Source organism: Cryptomeria japonica, chromosome 1 (assembly GCF_030272615.1).
Source record: "Cryptomeria japonica chromosome 1, Sugi_1.0, whole genome shotgun sequence".
Lineage (NCBI taxonomy): Eukaryota > Viridiplantae > Streptophyta > Pinopsida > Cupressales > Cupressaceae > Cryptomeria > Cryptomeria japonica.
In genome coordinates, this window is record NC_081405.1 from 690,947,330 (window position 1) to 690,972,295 (window position 24,966).

At 33.6% G+C, this 24,966-nt stretch overlaps 1 long non-coding RNA gene across 1 annotated transcript; it reads right to left on the reverse strand.

Moving 5' to 3' along the window:
• Window positions 1-24,090: 24,090 nt before the first annotated feature.
• Window positions 24,091-24,547, reverse strand: LOC131856252 (uncharacterized). The gene is made up of 3 exons (XR_009358381.1): window positions 24,475-24,547; window positions 24,301-24,372; window positions 24,091-24,198 (listed from the first exon to the last, which is right to left on the reverse strand). It is a non-coding gene; the product is annotated as an uncharacterized LOC131856252 (long non-coding RNA).
• Between the last annotated feature and the right edge of the window lie 419 nt (window positions 24,548-24,966).

The window sequence follows — 24,966 nt, forward strand, 5'->3', positions numbered from 1 at the left end:
TTTCACCTACTTAGCAGAGATTTTTTTTTTTTACCAAGGTGCATGTTTACCAAGTTTTCACTAGGGCATTTTCTCTCTTTTCCCCCCCTTTTTTTTTGAGAAATTATGATTTTTATGATTTTTTTCAGGACATTTTTCAGTTGTATAGGTTGCTGGAGCAAAGAATGCTAAGTAAAGAATTTCTTCAAATGGATGATGTTAATCGGTTCACGAAGTTGTTCTCCTCCCAATGTTGAGAGCTGATAGGCACCAGAGCCGAAGACTGCAGTAACGATGTAGGGACCTAGCTAGCTGGGTTCAAACTTCCCTTTGTTGTCTCAAAATTGTTGATTTTTAGGATTTTCTCTCAGAACTAGGTCACCAACCTGAAATTCTCATTTTTGAACCTTCTTGTTATATCCTCTGGACATTCTCTTTTGATACACTCTAAGATGATCAAATGTCACTTGTCGATGTTCATCCAGCAATTTGAGTTCTTGCAATCTAGATATTCTATAGTCTTCATCAGTAACAAGACCTTGCAAAGAAACTCTTAAAGATGGCATTTCCACTTCAATAAGTAATACTACTTTAGATCCATACACCAAAGAAAAAGGTGTAGCCCCATTTGGTGTTTTAATACTTGTTCTATAAGCCCATAATGCAGGATTGAGCTACAGATGCCAATCCTTCCTAGATTTGTTCATTGTTCTGTGTAAGATAGTCAACAGGTTTTTGTTAGATGCCTCATCTTGTCCATTACGTTGAGGGTAATATACTAATGACTAGTGTTGTTTAATTTTGAATTTCTCACATAGCTCATCTAGATCTTTATTCTTGAACTTTCCTCCATTGTCAATCACGATGGAAGAAGGTATCCCATACCTGCAGATGATATAGTTTAGGATGAACAAAGCTAATTGTTTATCGGTTACTTTGATGAGCGGAACCGCTTCTACCCACTTAGTGAAATACTCAGTGGCAGTTATGATAAACTTGTGTCTGTTGGATGATGCAGGATATATTTGACCAATGAGATCAAATGCCCATTACTGAAAAGGCCAATGTGTAATGAAGGGTATAAGATCCCTTGCTAGAGAATGTATGAGGTTTCCATGTATCTGACACTTATCACAAGTTTTAGCAAATTTGATAACCTCTTTTTCCATGTTTGGCCAATAGTATCTAGAGCTCAGTAGTTTTTGAGCTAAAGTAAGACCATTCAAATGAGATCCATAAATACCTTCATGGACTTCCAATAATGCATGTTTAGACTCTTCAGTTTCTAGACACCTAAGCAAAGTACCATCCAAACCTCGCCTAAACAAATCATTAGCAATGATGACGTACCTAAAGCGTTTTGAGTTAGGTTCCTTTTCTCATTACGGGTAAGATTTTCAGGGATAATTTGGTCACACCGATAAGAGTAAATGTGGTTGTAGAGAGATGAGTCATGTCCAATAATAGAACAAAATATATGGGACTCAGGAGAATCATAGGTAGGGTAATGTAACTCTTCCACCAGGAATTCAAAGCGAAAATTAGATTCTTGTAACTCTGGTATGGATGCCAAGGTGGCCATAGCATTTGCTACTCTATTTGTTGATCTTGGAATCTGCTCAAATGACACAAAAGCAAAATATTTTTTGAGATCATCAGCCATTTTCTTATAAGGCATCAGTTTCTCATCTCGAGTCTGATATGTATCATTTATTTGATTGATGATTAGTTGAGAATCTCCATAGATGTATAATTCAACCACCTTCCATTCGATAGCTAGCTTGATCCCCTTTACTAGAGCTTCATACTCATCAATGTTGTTTGTGCAAGGGAAGAGAATCTTGTAAGCCTTTGGGATTTAATACTTTTGAGGAGTAATAAATAGTATTCCAGTACTAGAATCATGTTGGGCGAAAGATCCATCAAAGAACATCTTCCATGATTGTTGAGTAAGATGCATTATTGCTTCATTTGGAAATTATATATGCAATGGTTGAGTGTCTTCAAGTGGAGCTTCAACGAGTTGATCTGCAATTACATGTCCTTTGATGGCTTTGTGTTCCATATATTCAATATCAAACTTGGTAAGAACCATGACCCATTTTGCCATTCTTCTGGTAAGTGTTGCTTTGCTAAGAAGATATTTGAATGGATCAATCTTAGCCACTAGCTTAATGAAATGTGCCAGCATGTAGTGTCTCAATTTTTGTGATGCAAAGACCAATGCCAAGCATCATTTTTCTATTATAGTATAGTTCATTTCATAAGACACCAATGTTATGTTGATGTACTCTCTTTTTTATTTTCATCTTGTCGTGTTAGAAGTGGCTCCAATGATGAATCAGTAGTTGATATGTATAAGATCAATGGTTTACCCTAAATTGGTGGCATCAATATTGGTGGATTGGACAAGTATTCTTTGATTTGTTGAAGGTGTTGTTCACATTCTCAATCCCAGTTGTATATTACTCATTTCCTCAATACTTTTGTGAAGGGTTGAGCTTTGTCTGCCAATTGAGAAATAAAGCATCTAATTTATTGGAGACGTCCCTGTAAACTTCTCATTTGACTGATGTTCTTCGGAGACGGCATTTCCATTATAGCTTGGACCTTCTCGGGATCAACCTCAATTCCCCTCTTTGAAATGATGTTACCCCAAATGCACACTTTTTTGGATTTAGTTGTAGTTTGAATTTTTCCATTCTATCTAGTATAAGGCCTAGCTCTTGAATATGCATGGATCTCTTTATTATCTTCACTAAAGTGTCATCAACATAGTCTTCCATATTCTTATGCATCATATCATGAAAGATAGTAGTTACCTCTCTTTGATAAGTTGCTCCTGCATTCTTTAGCCCAAATGGCATGACATTCTAGCAAAAGGTTCCCCATGCACAAGTGAAAGTTATCTTTTCTTGATCTCCAGGAGCTATTTTGATCTGATTATAATAGGAGAATTTGTCCATTAGTGAGTACATCTCATACTCAGCAGTCATATCGACTATCATGTCAATGTTTGGCAATGGAAAGTCATCCTTCAGACAAGCTTTGTTGAGATCTCTGAAGTTTGTGCAAACCCTAATAGATTTGTCTACCTTTGACATAGGTACTGTGTTTGAAATCCAATCTACATAGTCTATAGCTCTGATAAATCTAGCTTTTAGCAGTTTTTCTAGTTCAGCCTTGACTAGCAGGGCCACGTGAGGGTGCATGTTATGGAGTTTTTTCTTGACTGGTTTAACTCCTGGTGTGATAGAAAGATGGTGCATGATAAGATCAGGATCTAGGTCTGGCATATCAGAGTGCGTCCATGCAAAATTGATCTTCTTTTTTGAAAATAGATGAGTGAAATCTTTCAATTCTTCTACTGATAGTGATTGAGCTAAGTGAATGATGTGTGGTGTCTCTTGACTCCCAATGTTCACTGGCTGAGTTGGCTCGATCAATATAGAAGACCCTTCCTGGAAATGACTTGGCACTATATCAAGTATCTCACATTAAGGTGCCTCAGAGAGGTTTTCACCCTTAGGTATGTCCTTTATTTTCTCTTTTTTAGATTCTTACACTGCCACAATGTGGTTTTCGCCATCAGATCTTTTTTTTATTTTTTTTATTTTTGTGACTAAGATACTCGATATATGTTTTAGTCATGTTCTCACCTTGTTCGTTGGTGGAAGAGTACGTGGGTTCAATTGCGTTGAGGTAATAGGCTAGTGTGTAGTCATTGGCAAAAGTAGGTACATTCATAGGTTGGTTTTGTAGACTACAGTCGATTAATTCAGGATGGACCAAAGATAGAGCTTGGATAGGTTCGAGTGAGTTCACAGTATTGTCATCAAAACTACGGATCAAAAAGTTGAGTTCTAGAAGGATACCTTGTGTAAATGTCTCGAGACCAGGAAAAATCAGAACATGATTATTAAAGTGCACGTTAATATTTAGTTGACCTAATCCAATAGTCCTCCTTGTATCATTGTTCTCTACGCCAGACTGGACTTCATATCATGGTTCGATAGTAACAAGATTAGTAGACAGATTCTCATCATTTACATTAGATTCTAAGTAGATATTGTCATAAATAGGACCATTGTCAGAATCATCAGATGAAGTTTTCAAGTCTTCTTCAATTGATTGGGTGAATGTATGTATCGTATCAATACCTACATCTTTAGTGTTGCAAGTTCCTTCCAAATTTAGCTCATTTATCATTTGTATCTGACATACCAGTTGACATAACTTTGATGGTTCTGTGAGTCCCTATCGTCTACTCCATTCAACTTCCTCTAGACTGATGACTAGTTCTGCTTCTGTAGCTTCCAATTCTTCTTGTGTAATCCCATACTTGATTTGTTCTATCTTATTAGAGGGGTATATAATAGATGAAAAAATTTCTAGTATTCTTCCTTCTTTCAGCCCTTGTTCATAGTCTTCTTGTCGTATTAGTCTGATTTCATGTATCTCCTTTTCTAGCTTTAAGTGCATCAGCTCTTGAGTATCATTTGTGATATCACTGGACTCTTCTAGAGTTTCTATAATGGATGTATCTAAGAGGTGGTCTGAACCCCATTCATACTCATTTGAATCAGTCTTTGAATCGTCCACTTGTTGCCTACCAATGTATGTGACTAGAACTTTCAGGGGTGCAAACAATTCTCTAATTCTTTCTACTTCATCTCTTATATCTTCTCGGACTTTTATTGTTGTAGCTGACACCATCAAAACTTGAGTATTGACTGTTTCTTCTTCCTTGATTGTTAGTTCCTCTTTTTCTTTTCCGCACTCTACTTGAATTTGTTGAGTGTTTGTTTTATGTAATGTTGAAGGCGATGTCCTTTTCTACCACTTAGACTTAGAAGCATGTTTTTGGTCTGATGTCTTTTTTGGATTGTACCCCAATCTAGCCTTATCATTTGTAGATTTTATTTGCAGCTGAATCAGTTCAATAATACCCTCTTGATGTTTGCCTAGGGGACCAGTACCTGAATATCCCATGCGTTGAATCATTTTGTAGCCTAGACCATATTGGTTTGAGGAAATCTCACAATGTTGTACTTCCTCATTTTGACTATCTTCCTTGAAAAGCCACTTAAGAACAACGTCCTCTTCTATTTCATCTACCAAGGAAGTAGAAGACTGCACAAAAAGACCCATCATATATGATATTTGGAGTTGAAGTTTGTGTTCTCATAGCCTCTAATGGTTTGCCCAACTGTTTCGGTGATGGAGGGAGAGAGACTAATGAAAGTACCGGTTCTATCTTGTAGCCATCCATATTGGTATTTGTAATATTTAATTTCTTTTCTAAGTCCTTCGTTAGAGCTGATGTACTTTCATTTGTAGAGGCTTCTCTATTATGAGGCACAAACGTATCAGCACCTTTTGTCAATGCATTACAGGTGACATTTGTATCAACAATAATACTGACTTCAACTTCGTTATAAGGAAATTTTAAGCATTGATGGTATGTAGATGGAATTGCCTTCATTTCATGAATCCACGTCCTACCTAGTAAGATATTGTATGACAGAGGAAGATCAAGTACCTAGAAAATGACATCTCTTTGTACAGGTCCCACCCTTATTAGTAATGATACCAGACCTTTAGAGGTTCTTTCTTCTTCATCATAGGCTTTAATTATTATTGTAGTCACATAAATCTGTCCACTTAATTAAATGAATATTTAGTATTTATTTGATTATTTAACCATCAATTAATAATTAATTAAATTAATATTTAATTAATTCATCTTAACCCTCTTCTCCTATTAATTAAATAAATTATTCAATTTATTTGATTTAATTCACTTAACCAAATTCATACCATTAATTAAATAAATAAATCATATTTGTTTAATTAAATCTTCTCTCACATTTAAATAAATTAATATTTATTTAAATCCCCCAAAATCTCACCTCTCACAATTAAATAAATAAATCATTTATTTAAATCACCTTTATCCTCCACCCACTTGTATTTTCCTACAAATGCAAGTTGCACATTTAAATAAATAAATCATTTATTTAAATCACCTTTATCCTCCACCCACTTGCATTTTCCTACAAATGGAAGTTGCACAACTATTTTAAATAAATTATTTATTTAAAATCCTATTTATCCTCACCCACTTGAAACCTTTAATGGTTTCCCTTAAAGTCTTCAAACTTAATGGCTTCCTTCTAGAGTCTTCTCAAACCTTTAATGGATTCCCTTAAAGTCTTCAAACTTGATGGCTTTAAAGTCATCAAACTTGATGGCTTCCTTCTATAGTCTTCTTAAGACTTTAATTGCTTCCCTTAAAGTCTTCAAGCCTTTAATGGTTTCCCTCAAAGTCTTCAAGCATTTTAATGTTTTATCTTCCTTTTTCTCATTTAAATAAATTAATATTTATTTGAATATTTATCCAAATGCAAATTACACCATTTAATTGAAATAAATGATTTTATTTTAATTGAAAATACCAAAATTCCTCCCACTTGCATTTTCCTACAAAATCCACTTGCATGCCTAAACCCCTTCTAGATTCTTCTAAACCCTTCCTAATTAACCTAATCCATCCCCTAAATATTGTCACATTCCTAAGCAAATTGGAGTCACTTCTCAAAGACTCCAAAGTCTTTGAAAAGCAATTAATGCTTTGTGTGTTCAACAAATTAACCTCTAAAGTATTCCAAACCACTTATGGCTCTTACATGACCATTAATGGTTAATTCCACTTGCACCCATGGTTAAGGACTTTGACCCCTAACTTAACCCTCATGTAACCCATGTGTCTCTTCAAAGCATTTATTTCTTTGACTAGGGTAACCATCACGTCCCCTCAAGCATTTAATGCTCCTTATCTCTCCTCTCAAGCCTCCTCATGGTGACACTTGTCAACATGGGATTGGGTTGAAAGTCTCACATGGATTGAATATCTTTCAATCCTAACCCTTGTTAAGATTGCTCAATCTTAACCCTTCATTTCCCCATTTCATCTATAAATAGAACCCTTCTCCTCAAGCAAAGAGGAAGCATTAGAGTATTGTTGTTATACTGGCATTAGCATAGAGCTTTCTCATAGCATCACTATCTACACTTGCATAGCATTTGCTTATCATATTCAACCATCTTGAATCTCCATATGGCATCCATGGCTAGTGCTAAAAGCTAAGAGCTACACTCATTTGGGACTTGGAGAGGAGAGGAAGAAGGGAGGAGCAACTATAAGCATCTTGATTAGCTATTTTATTCTATGTTTATATGCTTTCTATTTCATGCTTAATATCTCTCTTGATATGCCTGTTTAGGATAATCTTTTGTTGCTAACACTAACGTTTGTTTCTTGTGCTCTTGTGTGTTTTGCCATCAAACAGATTTTCTAATCCTTTTTGCAGAGCATCAATTATTTTCTTGGCTGGATCAATGACATTTTCAGAAAATCCTAGTTGTGTAAGTAGACTATAAGTACATATATTCAACCCATCACCTCCATCTATCAAAACATGTTTAACTCTATGTTTATGGATCATGGTTTCAATATGCAATGATTGGTTATGTGGATGATTTAACGAGTTGGCATCTTCTTCAGAGAAGGTCAGATAGTGAGGTGAAGTCAAATGACCCACCATAGATTGAAACTGGTCAATATCTAAATCTTTTGGAACATTAGTGGTGACCAATGCTTTGTCTAGGATCTCTTTGTGAGCAGAAGAGATTTTTAGTAATTCAAAGATGGAAATTTGAGCATTTGTCCTTTTCAACTGTTCAACAACGCTATATCCAGAGGATGATGATGAAGTTAGCTTTTTAAATTTATCAAATGTTGATTCTTTTTGTTTGCTTGACAAGGTTGGTAGGTTTGATGTTGTTTGAGCCAGAGTTGAAGAACTAGCTCCTTGGAGAGTGACTTTCTTTTGAGAATAGGTCATAGCCCTTGCATATCATGAATCATTTTGTTTGTCTTTGATTATAATCACATTGCAATATTTATATTGGGAAGCCTCAATCATGTTGATGACGTTGTCATTGTTGGTATAAGTGCAATTTACTTTGGCACCTCCTTTTGTTTTTGAGGATTCACCTTGTTCGTAAATAGGTAAAGGATCTTTAAATGCTTTATGATCAACATTTGTTGAGTGATTCCCAACAACAATTTTACCAATGTCTATGAGATCTTGAATCTCATGCTTGAGTTTCACGCAATTGTTCGTGTTATAACCTTTATTTTGATGGTAGTCACAGTACTCATTTTCTCTCCACCATTTTGGTTTGACTTTGGGATCATATAGCTTAGAATTATCTGGTAACATTATCAGATTGTTTGCCAATAAAGTCTTGAAAGTAGATTCGTATGATTATTCTAGAGGAGTTAATTTGCATCTAGGTTTTGAAATCAAAGGTTTCTCTTTGAACCACTTTTTTACTTTCTTCAGAGGATTTCCTATCGTAGTTTCAGCTGCCTTGAGTGCTCATGTGCCACTAGCCAATTTAAATATCATGGTCTTTGAGTTGGTTTTAATAGTGTCTAATACTCTATCATTAATAATGTTTTTGTTGTTGTCTTTTCCATATTTCCAATACTTGTTCTTTTCTTTAGAGCTAGATCCTGGCTCTGTTTCTTTCCAAGGTGAGATATCTCCCTTCTTTATAAGCACATCTTCCATTCAGATAGCATTATCTACCATTTTGTTGAATGATGGGTGAACTTGCATTTGGATACTATATTTCAATTCAGGGATCAGATTGTTGACAAATATATCAATTTTGTTTGAATCTAGAATAGGTCTTAAATATCCAGAGAACATCTTCCTCCAATGTTGGAGGAAAGTGAGAAAAGGCTCCCCTATTTTCTATTTGGTATTGCAAATCTCGATCATAGTCACTGGATGTTGAATGTTATAGGATTATTGTTGTAGGAATGACTGAATTAATTCTTGAAAAGTTTTAATCCCTTTAGGTAGACTTGAGAACCATTCCATAGCTTGCCCTCCCGAACTCCTTGGACAGAGACGCATGAGATACGTTTGTTCGTGCATGAACTCCATGCATGAAGCACAAAATTCCCTGACATGATCTTGAGGATCTAAGGCACCATCATATTTGTCAAAATTTGGGATCTCAACTCGTGAAGGAAATGGAGGCATGCATAGGTTTTTGTCAAATGGAAATGGGCATATTGTCTCCAAAGAATATTGTTTTGGGGATTTATCCTTGTTTTTCAGTTCTGTGATCTCAATCCATAAGGCTTGTAATTGTTTGTGTACCATTATTATAGGTGATTCTTCCCTTTTAGTGATGAGAGTTTGAACATCATAACCAGTAGGAAGTTTAGTGCCTTGTTTTGCTAGTTCTAGGAAATAGTCTTCTCTTTCTCTAGCCATGATAGCCTTCATCATTTTTCGGAAATCTTTATCCTTTTGACATATATGAATATCTTTTTCTGGTGGCTTAGATTCTTCATCTTCACTTGATGATGAATCATTATCGGTTTCATGAATACTGAGGTTGTCTTTGTCATTTTGTTCTGTTCCAAGTATAGTGGGAGATAAAGGTTGATCAAAAACTGGCACATCTGATGGTGAAGGTTTATCAATGAGCGGTTCCTTTACGAAATATGGGTTATCTTGATATGTAAAGGATTCCCCTTTTCCTTTGGCATCTTTCTTATGAGAACTTCTGGTTTGAATAGGTATTGTTATCAACTGATGTGACCTAGAGTTGTTTGTGATGTAGAAGTCAAGATCAAAATTCAGAGCTAGTTGTTCGGTTAACGTATTGATTGAGAGAAGCAACTAAGATTTAGTCTGGTTTCAGGAAATATCTATCCCGTGCAAGACATTTATCTAAGTTGATTCAAGAGAAGTGACTAAGACTCAATCTAGTTTCAGAAATGATCTATCCTATATAAGACGTTATCTAAGTGACTTAAGTTTGATAAGTAGTTGATTGAACTAGCTGAAAGATGATCGACAAAATCGTGCAACATAAATGGCAGAGGTACACTATTTTGATATGTTTATGCTCAGGATGATGATAACCATCTTTATGTTCACTGTAGACTGTTTTAGGCAAGTTTGACTATTCTGGATTGACAAAATCTGATATTCGTATGACAAGTTTTACAGGACCAGACGACAGTTCAATAGCTCTAGGACGATATTAGCAGTATTTCATACGAGTTGCTGCCTAGTACCATATGATAGATGGGTATGTCTAGAATGATAGACTGATCAGAGAAAAGGTTTATTGTACGACACAGGATTCAGGATAAAACAACAATTCAGAACCGGACGACAGACAATCAAGACTCGTACAACACAGGATGGAGGCTGAAATGACAGACTGTTAGGACTGATGGAGTCTCGTACGACACAAAATATAAAATAGGATGATAAATCAGAGGACTCGTATGATTGTTTACTAGATAGAGGAAAAATTCTAAGTTTTCAATGACTCAGTATGACAACTGAGTATGACCAGTTTTGAGGTGGACTAAGTTTTGACTAGGATAGACTAGTTTTGATACAAACAAAGTTTTGATCACTGAGTTGTTTCTTGTTTTCTCCAATTTTGGTATTTATGAAAACACATAAAACATGTAATATGAATAATAACTCCAATCACAACATGCAAACCCTACAAAAATTGGTGAGAGAAGAAAACCTTTGCTTGTAGACTCAGGTACACACCCAATAGCTAATCAGAATACGACTGTTGAGTCTCACGCAATGGATTCTCAACACTGTATTAGCCGACTCCAAATGCTAATGGGGGCACGAAATGACAAGTATCTTGGGAGAGTTACTATCTCTCTTGCACAAAGATTATCCCCCTTTCAGAGGTGAAGCGGGTAGCTTCTAATTTGAATTGGAACTAGTAAGGGGTTCATTCGGCTTGTCAAGGTATAAACTCAATTAAGAGGTCTCTCAGCCTTGAAAACCAAGGTTTAATATACTCGAAGGTACTGAGGAGAGCTATTCCCAAGCATTATCATTGACTTGATCTGTTAGGTCCCAAAGACAATTGAGAGGGGGCGTGAATCAGTTGTCAAATAAATTCAAACCAAAAACAACTTAACCAACCTTAATTCTTAATACCGGTAAACCAAACTTTATACCGGTAGACAGTTTATCAGTTAATTACAACACCGATAAAGATTAATGCATGAAACAGAAAGACAATAACATCCACAACACATAACACCAATATTTGTACGTGGAAACCTTGTAAGGGGAAAAACCATGGTGGGAAACCTGACCCACAATCAGATGATACTACTGTAGATAGTATGTGTATACAAATGGGGTCTGCACATGCAGAAAGGCCAAGCGCCTAGAGCTCACTGCTCAAACACAAATAGGAGTCACACTGACTACAATTGGATGGTTAAATCCAATAATGATGTACTGCTCAAAATAGCATCTTCATATGCTAGATTCAGTACCGGTGTAGTTCTAATTGCCTTTACAAAAACCTTCCTTCATCTTAAATGATGTTTGTGTGTATAGCTTTTCTTATTCTCGCAGATACCTTCTTATAATCCTTTTTCTCAAATGCCTATCGATCTTACAAATAAGATCTTACATATATACCATAACCTAAGACCAATTTTAGTAGGTTGGCTCTAAAAGATATTGCAATAAAATAATTACAAGACCGATGCAATATCCAATTCAACATGTCAGCTTAATGTATGTACAATAACAACAAAATCAACTCCAAAGCGTGTCGTGCTGATCTAGAATAGATAAGCCTATCGGTGCTTATTATGGACTATTTGTCGGTAACAACAAATATGTAAACACGAATAATCCAATGAACAAATCTCCAAGACAAAGTTTCCAAATGATGTCTTCAACATAACCAGATGTTTTCCATGTCATTCCAAGTGTTGGTGAACATAACCATTTCTCCAAAGTGCCAGAGTTGATAAGTGTTGAAAGGTGTTGACATCAATGACAAAACCATACCAAAATACCAACAATCTCCCCTTTTGGAATTGATGGAAACACAAGATGGAAAAACCATCAAAGTGCCAAAATGGAAATGCCAAAAACTAATAAACCAATAATCTCCCAAAAGAGATCATAACCAGAAAAAAAAATTAGATCAAAGTAACAATCTCTCCCCCTGAGAGTAACATATATTTTCCTTGTATTTTTTCATATCAATCTCTCCCCATTTGACATCAAATGCCAAAGCAAATACAAAATCAAGTTCAAATACAAAATACCAACCAATTTTAGTATGCTAACTACTCCCCTTGAGAAGTAGCTCTCCTCATCAAAGCTAGAGTAAAAGATTTCTCTATTAATTCTGTCAGTTGATGAAAAAAACATCAATTGTCTAAGTCTCTACTAGTGGGGGTATGACCCCAAGCTGATCTTTGAGATATTCAAAAGTTTCCTTAGGCAAAAGCTTAGTGAAAATATATGTAATCTGCTCTTTAGTATTCACATAAACCAGTTTTACTTCTTTTGCTTCAACATTCTCTTTCAAAAAATTCAATTTGATAGAAACATGTTTAGTTTTAGAATGTAGTACTAGATTCTTAGATGTATCAATATCTGTAGTGTTATCACAATAGATAGTTATAGGTTCCTTGCATTTTACCTTTATGTCTTTCAACATTTGCTTAAGCCATAATAACTATGTACAGTTAGTTGCTGCTACAACATATTCTGATTCTGCTGTTGATAAAGATGTACAACTTTGTTTCTTACTCAACCAATAAATTAATCTGCTTCCAAGAAAAAATGCTCCATCGGTGGTGCTTTTTTTTATCATCCACATCTCCTGCCCAATTTGTATCTGTGTATGCACATAATTCAAAGTTTTCATCTCTAGCATACCATAAGCCAAGATTTGTAGTGTCTTGTAAGTACCGAAAAATCCTTTTTACTGTTGATTCATGATTTTCTCTAGGATTACTTTGAAACCTTGAAACAATATATACTACATTCATAATATCAGGTCTTGTCTGTGTCAAATATAGTAGGCCTCCTATCATAGACTTGCACCTAGTCAGATTAACAGGTGTAGATTCATCCCTTAGTGATAATTTGTCATTTGTAGTCATAGGTGTACTTACCGATTTAGAGTTTTCCATCCCAAATTTCTTTAGTAACTCCTTCAAGTACTTGGATTGACTCAAGAATATACATTTATCAGTCTGTGAAATCTGCAATCCTAAAAATAATTTTATTTCTCCACTCATAGACATTTCAAATTCATGTTGCATTTCAATAGAAAAGTCTTTATAGAATTCATCTTCTCCTCCAAAGATTATATCATCAACAAAAACTTCTATAACCAAGATGTCATCATTAGTCACTTTATAGTATAAGTTGTTGTCAACATTACCTTTAGAAAAACCAATCTTCAAAAGATATTTATCCAATCTAGCATACCAAGCTCTTGGAGCTTGCTTCAACCCATACAAAGCTTTCCTTAACCTGCAAACCATATCTTTGTTGTCTGTTAAAGAAAATCCATCAGGTTGCTCAATGTAAAATTCTTCTTCAAGATCTCCATTCAAAAATGCACATTTAATATCCATTTGATATACTTTGTAGTTCTTGTGTGCTGCAAAAGCTAAGAATAATCTGACTGCCTTAATTCTAGCTACTAGTGCAAAGGTTTCATTATAATAAATTCCTTCTTTCTGAGAATATCTCTTACACACTAGTCTTGCTTTATTTCTGATTACCTTCCCATCTTCATTAAGTTTGTTTCTAAATACCCATTTTGTTCCAATCACATTTTTGTCTTTAGGCCAGGGAACTAATGTCCATGTGTTATTCTTCTCAATTTGTTCTAGTTCCTCTTCCATAGCTTTAATCCAGTGTTTATCTTCACATGCCTCATTAATTGGTGACGGTTCAATTTGAGAAATAAGACATACCTCTTCATTTGCCAATCTTCCTCTTGTCATAACTCCTTGATACTTGTTCCCAATTATCTAATTTTCAGAGTGGTTCAATCTTACATACCAAGATGTCTTTGTTTGTTGTTGTTCCTTGGTTACAATGGAATTTCAGATGATACCGGTGTAACTGGATCTTCATTTTGTATCGATAGATTCAATGTAGGTTCATTTGTCAGTATCTTTGTTGCCGGTTCAAAGTCTATATACCTTGAAGTTCCTCTAAACTGTTCATCAATCTTCACATTTGTACTCTCAACAATTTTCTGCAATCTCTTGTTAAAACATCTATATGCTTTGCTCTTAGATGAATAACCAAGAAATATTCCTTCATCACTTCTAGGATCAAATTTTCCAATATACTCATCTCTTCTAATATAGCATTTACTTCCAAATATTCTAAAATATTTAAGAGTAGGAGTAATACCAAACCATAGTTCATGAGGGGTCTTACCGGTTTCACCTTTGATGTGAACTTTGTTGAATGTATAGACCGTTGTGCTTATTGCCTCTCTCCAATATACATGTGGTAGATTTGCTTCAGATAACATACTTCTAGCTGCATCCAAGATAGTTATGTTTTTCCTTTCTACAACTCCATTCTATTGTGGTGTCTGGGGTGCTGATAATTGTCTTCTGATTCCATTCACTTCACAGAATGTATTAAATTATTTAGATGTGAATTCACCTCTTTGATCTAATCTCAGACATTTGATTTTCTTACCAGTTTCATTTTCTACGATTGCTTTGAATAGTTTGAACTTCCCAAGTGCTTCTGATTTTTCTCTTAGAAAAGTAACCCAACACATTCTAGAATAGTCATCAATGATTAGCATGAAATATCTATCACCTTGTAAGCTTTTAGTTCTAGCTAGACCACATCAATTAGTGTGAATTAAGTCAAGAGCATTATTGGATTTTTCTGGAATACTTTTAAAATATGCTCTAACTTATTTTCCAAATTGACATTCCTTACATACCGGATTGTGAGGTTTAACAATTTTAGGTAAGTCTCTAACTACCTTAGTAGTACTAATTTTTACCATGCAATCAAAATTTACATGACAGAGTCTCTTATACCATAGCCAACTTTCATCAATGTATGGAATCAAGCATGTCTTTTCACTATTATTCAAATGAAAGATATTTCCTCTAGTTTGATTACCGGTTGCAATTTCCAAACCAGTTTTGTTCATAATTTTGCATTTTTCATTCTTAAATTGTAACTGAAATCCTTTTTCAATTAATTGACCAACACTCAAAAGACTATGCTTTAAACCTTCTACATAGTAAACATTGTCAGTATTATGCTTACCATCAAGAGATATAGTACCTTTTCCTTTGATCAGACAAACTTTATCATCTCAAAATCTTATGAGACCTCCATTATATTCTTGAAAGTTCAATAATTTACCTTTATCACCAGTCATATGATGTGAACATCTCAAATCAATGATCCATTCATCCTTAACTTCAACTTTAGCTGCTAAGGCCTGCTCTACTGGTTGAACAGTAGGTGTTGGTTGATCTTCTTTTATAGAAACAAAGACCCATCCATTGTCTATCAGATCCTCATCAAAGTCATTAGTGACTCCTTCATCAACAAGATAACAAGATTTATCTTTATTCTTCTTAACTCTGTATCTATGATATTTAGGGTTAGGCTTGTATGTTCTTCTAGCTTCTTCTCTTAGTCTAGCATGTCTATCAGGGCATCTTGAAGTCGTATGACCAATCTTATTGTAGACACCTAAAATTGTCCAATCCAATTAAATAAATATTTTATTTATTTAATTACTTTAAGCCTAATTCTTCTATTAATTGAATAAATCTTTATTTATTTAATTAATTCATTTATCCTCTTCTAGCCTTATTTCTCATTTAAATAAATACATTTATTTATTTAAATTATCCCTTTCACTAAATTAAATAAATATCTTATTTATTTAATTGATCTCACTTCCTCTATTAATTAAATCAATCTTTATTTATTTAATTAATTCATTAGCCTTTTCTACCCATGACACATGTCATTCATCTCTTAATTCATACACTACTTACCCCTCTCATTATTTTATTATTTTCTCTACCTACCCTCTAATCATAGCCAACCATTTATCTTTTACACCTCTTAATCTTATCCCTCTGTTTCTTATAGTGTCTTCTATATAAGGAGATGCTTCCTTCATTATCAAACCCTAACTCAATTGCGCACTCGACTACACTATGCCTTTTGAACTTTCATATGCGATCCTACTTGCAACCACACTTCCGTTCTTTGTTGAGCTCTTGTGCACATAAAATATGAGAGCAAATATATCAAGCAAGATCAATGGAGATAGGAAGAATGGAGATCCAAACCCTATTGGACATGTGATGGTATAATCTTTGTGATTTCATTTGATTTGCATGGTCTTAGGTAATCTTCATATGTTATGGTGGATCTTTGTTGTTGTTAGACTAGGGTTTTGTGGTTGAATTCATTTAGTCTTTCAACATTGTTGTTTCCACTTTCACCATATACATTTTGGCACACCCGATGGGACATGGATTTTTGTTAGATCTATGTTTTTTGTAAATTTTTCTAACCCTATATTGTTGTTTTGTAAAACAATTTGGAGAATAACCTTGTGCAACTAGGGTTTTGGACGCAAAATCAAGGTCTTGGAGAGATTTGATCATATCTCACAAATGGCTAGGAAATTTTGCATCAATTTTTTTTTTGCAGGTTGAAGACAGTATCAAGAGCTCTCAAAGAAAAATTCAGATTTATTGGAGCATATTTTAATTTTCTGTGATTTTTTTATGATTTTCATAAAAAATTAATTTTGAGAGCAAATGAGCAAATTTTTTGGATTTTATTACATTTTTGGAAATCTCTCATAATTATACACATGATCTATTCTTTGTGATTTTAATTTTGATACAAAATATTTCCTTAAAAATCAGATCTTTAAAAATTAGGGTTTTTCATTGTTTTGATCAGATCTCACAAACGTCTTTGAATTTTGGTATCAAAATATTTTTGCAAGTCAAGAGAAGTCTCAAAGATAGGCAATAAAAAAATCATATTTTTTGGAGCATATGGGAAATTTCTATTAATTTTTTATGTATTTTCTTGAAAAATAAATTTTGAGAGCAAATGAGTGAATTTTTTAGATTTTCTTACATTTTTTGAAAGCACTCATAATTATACATAGACTCTATTTTTTGTTATTTTAAATTTGATGCAAATAATTCCTAAAAAATTGGATCTTTGAAAATTAGGGTTTTGCATTATTTTGCTCATATCTCACAAACTGCTTAGATTTGTTGCAAGAATTTTTTTATGCAGATTTGGAAGACCATCAAGAGTGTCCAGTAAAAATTTCAAAATTTTTGGATCAATTTTTCATTTTATATGATTTTTTTATGATTTTTCATAAAAATTAATTTTTGGAGCAAATTAGCAAATTTTTTGGATTTTCTTACATTTCTAGAAATTTCTTGAAATTTTACAGGTGGTCTATTTTTATGATGAATCAGATCTTTGAATTGGTCAAAAAAATCGCATTGTTGAAGGCCCCTATTTCACAAAGTCTTTTGGATCTAAAATTCACCTAACTTGTGTGCTTGCAGGAGGGGTATTATTGTAAAACTACTAACAAATCTTTGTTGCAAAATTTTAGCAAGGGTTTTTTATCTTTATTATGTGCCTTATTTTCATAGACTAGCAAACACTTCAATTGGTGCACTAAAATTGAACTAGTGTCTTTTGTGTCTTGAGCAATAGGCTCTTTTTGTTTAATCTTTAGAGGGCCTATCTCCCCATTGTTAAATTCTATGAGAAGCAAGAATTGAGCCAGGATCTGATGTCGGTCATAGATCACATGCAACTCCAAGCAACGGATGATCTAAGATCAAAATAGCTGAATGAAGATAAATCTGATATGAGAGAAAAATAGAGATAAAGAAGAGAATTTAGAGAAGACTCTCACTGAGCTATCACTTCACTTGTGAAGGTGAGAGTATATTGCTTATTATATAGAAAAATAATAGCATATACAACCAAGAGGTGCATTAACTCCCACCTCCATAAAAAGTGGGAGGTTTTACCTACTACCCCATTTTTTACCTACTTGGTAAATGCCAAAACATGTGGCATAACCTCCTTACATGAAAACAAAAAAGGAGTTATAAGAGGTGGCACATAAGGCCAAAAGAGGGTGAGAAACCCAACTACCCCATAACCTACTTAGGAAATGACAAAATAGTGGTTATGAGAGGTGGCACAACAAGCCAAAAGAGGGTGTGTAACTCAACTACCCATGTGAGGTGGAGAGTTACACATGTAGCTAATGTATTCCGCCACGTGTCCTCATATTAACCACACCTAATAACCTAAGCAAGCTTAATAATATATGTGTAGGAAAAATAAATACCCCCTAACATAAGGAAAATAAAAAAACCTACACTAACACCCCCCCTTAAGCGTAGCTTAGGTGGGTGAAAAGATGGGTCCCGACAAATGAGGCCATGTTAGGTACCCATGTACATAAATATCCCCCCCAAAAGAAGAAGCCCCCCATAAGAGGAATAGACCCCCCCAAAATAGAGAGAGAAAGAATGAAGGACTAAGAAGCCCCTCCTGAAGTAGACACCTTTTGCATCCCAAGCAAAGATCACAAATGAAGGAACTTGCTTTCGGGTCAGTGCAAGAAGATGAGTCCACTTTTTGGCCAAAAAGTGGAAGTGTTTTCCCTGTTTTTCAGATTTTGTCTCACTTGAGCTTAAATTTTGAAACACTTAGAGATTGAATCTTGAAAAAAGTCAGTAATATAAAAGATAGCTCTCTGAGTGTACTTTTCAAATATGTAATTTATTTTAATACCCACATAATAAAAAATAACTTTTTGAATGAAGTTCTAAAAACTATGTTTTAAAAATGCCTGTTTCAGGACCATACCATGCATGTGTACGACCCACACTTTTTGACACAATTAAAATTATTTTCTCAAACCGTTTTGGGAAATGGTTTGTAACACACTGAAGATTGATGAGCATATTTTTCTGTATTTTTTTTTCAAATATTTTTTTTTTAATTAATTTTTTAATGACCGTAATTATCTTTTTAAAAATTTGACATGTACGACCCACATAATTTGACGTAAACTTAGTATTTTTTGAAATTTTTTTTTTTTAAATTGAAAAGAATTTTGTGTAGATTGATGACATATAATTTTTTTTTCAAAATTCATTAAAATAAATAAGTTATTAAATTAAGAAAATTAGTTAATATTTCAAATTTATGACCCTGATTTAGTATAAATTAAATGAAAAATATTTAAAATAATCAATTTTTAAATTAATTTACATATTTAGAATCTAGACAGTATAATCTGAAATGGGTTTCAATTTCGTATAAAAATTCTTTGATTAAAGGCACGTAAACTATTTCATTTCATCATATTTGTGCTTTCATTCATGGAGCTTTGAATTTGCAGGTTCATGTCTCAGGTGTGGCCATCCCAGGCCTATCCCGGGCCTAATCCCGAGGCAAGTGGCGGGTTGTGAATTCAAATTTTACATAACGGGCCCCCGTTTTATAAACGGGGGCCCGTTTATAAAACGGGGGCCCGTTTCATTTTCTGCCCGTTGGATTTAACAACGGGCCCCCGTTTTAATAACGGGCCCCCGTTATTTAAATAACGGGCCCCCGTTTTATAAACGGGGGCCCGTTGTTAAAATAACGGGGGCCCGTTATTAAAATAACCGTTGCTGTAAAAAAAAAAAAGATTGCATCGATTTACTACAATATCATTGAAATCCGTACTGACAAAGATTTTTTACATCATTTGGCAGTACTTTTTAATATTTTTTACGCGATTTTTTGAAGACAAGTTTGTAAAAATGGGTTCTAAGCAACGTCAAAAGAAAAAAAAGAAGACAATGACAGTGGACGAAATTCAAGCACAAAGAGAGAAGGAGGCAAAACGCCAAAGAGATCGAAGATCACAACAACGGCAATTGAATAACACTTTTGAAGCATCTAGTTCAGTGCCCGTTGTAGATGAGACCATTGAAGACATCATGATGGATGCAAAAAATATAGAACCACACACGGGTATGACTGTTGATGCAAATGTTGATGTGGATGCGAATCCTGGTATGTTTTTAAATCCTGATGACTATGATGCCAATCAAATTGCTGATTTAAATGAAGCTGGATATAAATTTCATACACCAATACGAAAAGAAATAAAAATTGAAAATATTACACCACCATCTCTAAAAGAAAATGAATGTAATTTGTTTACTATTGATAGCAATGTGCTAGATAATCTTAATGGGTTAGTTTCTTGGAGACAAATCAGAACACATGCAAACAGATTATATAAACAATTTTTCTATAATAAAAAGTTAGGATTCCAATGTCAATTAATGCTACAATTAATAAAAATGTTAAAAATGCGTAAAGTCATGAAAAAAATAGGTATTTATGCAAAACCAAAAAGAAAAGATGAATCATATAAGCAAGTTGTATCTACTGTTGCCAGTGCCATCGATTCTATAGGAAAAACAAGTCGATCTAAAGATAAGAATGCAGCACGTAGAGTTATAACGATTGCTATAGTTGACAAAATGATTGTTAATAAAAGAATGTTAAGTGATATAAGTGGCTATTTGAACTTACATCGTAGAACCTTGTCAAGAGCGGCCAAAAGAAGAGACACAATTGAAATTGATCCACTAAACCATTGTTGGAGTTTTAGTGGTAGACTTCAAAGGTCAGACATGAAATTAAATGATGAAACTAAACAATTAATTATAAAATTTTGGCATGATAACACTAGAGTTTCATCAAATGTTAGAGATGTTTTAAAGTTAAGGGTGGGATCAAAAATTCGTGATCCTCATCCAAAACATCTTCTTGACATGACTCAAACTGAATTCTTTAAAAAATTTAGTGATGAATCTGTGTTAATGAATTTACGAATTAGTCAAAGATCATTTGAAAAATGCAAACCCTGGTATGTTAAAATCAATAAACAAAGAATATCTTGTTGTTGTAAAACTCATGTCCAGTTTCGTTACTATTATGATGTTTTTCGATATATTCGTTGTATGTTGCATGGTAATGATCTTGTGCAGGATTGTGGTGTTTATGTTCCACCTGAAACTATAAAAGATTTTATTGGAAGTTTATTTTGTAAACCACCTAATGAACAGTTATTTCTTTCCAGTTCATGCATTTATGGTCTTTGCAATTTATGTGGGAACTATTCTTCGATAGGTGAATGTTTGCATGAACATGTTTCATCTGAGTTTGGACAAAAAATGGTTGATGTTAGGAGATTTAAAAATATAGAATACCCTCTAAAGGATGGAAAGATGGGGAAACGTTTAGAATTGATTACAGAACAGAATAGTGTGAATGCATTTATTAGTGAGTTTAAAACTCATATTGTTCCAAAATATGTGAAACATTCCCAACATGCCCGATGGCTTGATGGACAGTTTCGCATATGCAAGAACACATTTCCAATTGGAACAATAGTATCAGTTGTGGATTTTGCAGAAAATTATACTCTAAAACCACAAGAGGAAACTCAATCACAATACTACAACTCAGTGCAAGTGGCCATATTTGTGCACATTATATATAGACATGACCATGACAGTACAGAAGATAACAGAAAAATTTTGAGGGAGTATCATTTCTATGTTAGTGATAATCGATTACACTCTTCAGAGTTTGTCCAACATTGTTTCGAGGTATTTTATGATAATCTTAAGGAAAGAGAAATTGACATGAAACAACATATGATATGGTCAGATAACTGCACTGGACAATTCAAAAATGCAAGAATGTTTTATTGGCTATGCAAAGTTCACAAGATAACCAATGTCCAACATTTATGGAGTTTTTTTGAAGCGGGACATGGTAAGGGGGAACACGATGGAGCCGGTGCCTGTATAAAAAGAGCTCTTGCTAGAGAACAATTGAAATTCGAGGATGCAGTGAAATTCAGAGATGCTCGTGCAGTTGTAGATTGGTGCAATTCAAAGTTGTCAAAAGGATCAACTGAAAACTCTGCAATTCGACGTTTCTTCTGGTTGATAGAGGAAGATAGTATTCCTATTCGGCATGATTGTAATACCATCATTGGATCAACTAAATGGCATTCGTTTAAGAGTTCTAATTCAAACACATGGACTATATTCACAAGGCAACTTGCTTGCTTTTGTCAGTTTTGTGTTTCCGGAGATTGGGAATTTTGTGAGAATAAAGAATGGGTTGAAGAATGGCAACAAAGATCATTGACACCCATAGATGCAAATGATCCGCATGAAAGAACTAATGAAGATATGGATCAAATGTTTGCATCAAATGACTATGATCGCATTTCAGATCTTATACAACAAGGTAAAATTATTTTTGAAATTTGTTTTGATTTATTAAATAGTACATAAATTTATGAAATCTTACAGTGTATATTTTTGTTTTTATTTCTCATTAAATATTAAAATAAAATTGTTTTGTGCACAGGACATGTCTATGCTGTTGTTGCACCAGAGGACAATGAAGAGGGGACAGAGTATTGGTTGGCTCGATGTGTAGAGCCAAAACATAAGCTAACTACTCCTCGAGTAGATGATGATGGTTATGACTATCCAACAGGATCTGTGGTTGTTGTTGGCACTTGGCTACGCAAATATCTAACAAGAAAGAATGGATTGCCCGCATTTGAAGATTATGAATTAGAGAAAAAGATTATACATTACTCACATTTGGTAGTGGCAACTAATATAAAATTGGATAGATATCGTGGCAGGCCTGCTAATAAACAATTATGGACTCTCTCTATGGAAGAGCACGAGACAATTATAGATGCTTTGCAAAAGAGAGAGGATGCAGATGGTATAATAGAATGAATATCAAGTAAGTTATAATTTGAACCCTTAATCCACCTCCCTTTTAAAAGTCGCGATGCATATTATATATAGTATTTTAAATCATGAATCATAATTACAAAATCTAATCTACTAAAATTTTGTTTCAGGTCTACCACAAGTAGAAGGCATCAATGAAAACAAAGTTATTTGTGCATACTTTATGTTTCATTTTGAATAATTACAAGTAAGTTAAATTTTTGTACCCTTAAGGCAAATCCATTTGTATTTTAAATTCAATGTATTCTGATTATAAAAACTAATCATATGTATTTACTTTTTCTAGGTCTCTCAGAGTAGACTTGGCCTCAATGACTACTATATTGTTTGTGCATACTTTATGTTGTATTTTAAATTCAATGCATCCTGATTATAAAAACTAATCATATGTATTTTTTTTTCTAGGTCTCTCAGAGTAGACTTGCCCTCAATGACTACTATTGTTTGTGCATACTTTATGTTGTATTTTGAGAGATATAAATCCTTATTATTATAATTTAAATAGACTATTTATTTTATTTTAGATATGTCTTCTTGATTACATTTTGTGTACAATATACATAAATGAGAGACTACTGGTCAAATTTATGAATGAGATAATTATGTTTTAATCAAGTTCTATTCATTATATTTGTTAAATGATACTTTTTGATTTAGAATATGTTATAATTATAAGATATGTTTCGATACTTAGTTCAAGATGTATGCACATGTAGTTTATCTAATCACAAGAACTATTTAAATAAAATTCCAAAAATAAAATTACAAGTCCACATAATGCCTATAAAGTTGTTTAAGCACAACTTCCATAAATAAAATTTCAAGTCCACATAATATATAAAGTATGCGCAAAATTTCAAGTCCACATAATTTCAAGTCAATATATATGATCTAATGTGCACATAATTTCAAGTCCACATAATATCTAATGCGCACAATACACATAAAGTATGCACATAATATATATGATCTAATCCTATTATGAAACTATCCATATATATAAAGTATGGGTGTGCACGTGTAAACAAATATGTAAAGCCCGTAAAATAGTACATATCAGAGCCAAATAAATAGTAAAATTTCAAGTCCACATAATCCATATAATATCTAATCCATATATATGTCTAGATGGTAACATGATGTTCACTCCACATAATATCTAATGTGCACAAAATATATAAAGTATGCACAAAATATATATGATCTAATCCTATTATGCAACTATCCATATATATAAAGTATGTGCACGTGTAAACAAATGTGTAAAGTCCATAAAAAAGTACATATCAAAGCCAAATAAATAGTAAAATCTAAGTGCTATCATCAATAACATCTCGTGGTCTCTTGTCCCCAGGACGTGGTCCAGATCCACCTGTCTCATGCTGTACAATAAAAAAATAATATTAAAATATTACTTGAAATTAACTATTAAAAGAATCATTTATCAAATATAGTAGAATTCGTAAATTAAGTTACAAACTTACCATATGCTCATCAGATCCTGTAGCAGTATCTCTCTTGTCCCCAGGACGTGGTCCAGATCCACCTGTCTCATGCTGTACAATAAAAAAATAATATTAAAATATTACTTGAAATTAACTATTAAAAGAATCATTTATCAAATATAGTAGAATTCGTAAATTAAGTTACAAACTTACCATATGCTCATCAGATCCTATAGCAGTATCTCTCTTGTCCTCGGGACGTGGTCCAGATCCACCTGTCTCATGCTGTACAATAAAAAAATAATATTAAAATATTACTTGAAATTAACTATTAAAAGAATCATTTATCAAATATAGTAGAATTCATAAATTAAGTTACAAACTTACCATATGCTCATCAGATCCTGTAGCAGTATCTCCTCTAGTAGTATCTTGTGCAGTATCAACACCAAATGCAGTGCTAGCTAACTCCTGTACAAGGTCAAATTCAAAGTGTCCAATTAAATCTTAAATTAAGAGTCAAAATAAGATCAAATTAAGTATTACATATTAATACCTCAAAGGATGTCGATGTGCGTTCAAATTGGCTCTGATCAAAATTATGAGGATAACCTATCCTAATGGTAGTGTCCACCTGCATACATGCATTTAATGAAATCATATTTAGTGAACATATATATGTGTACTAAATAATTTCAAGTAAAG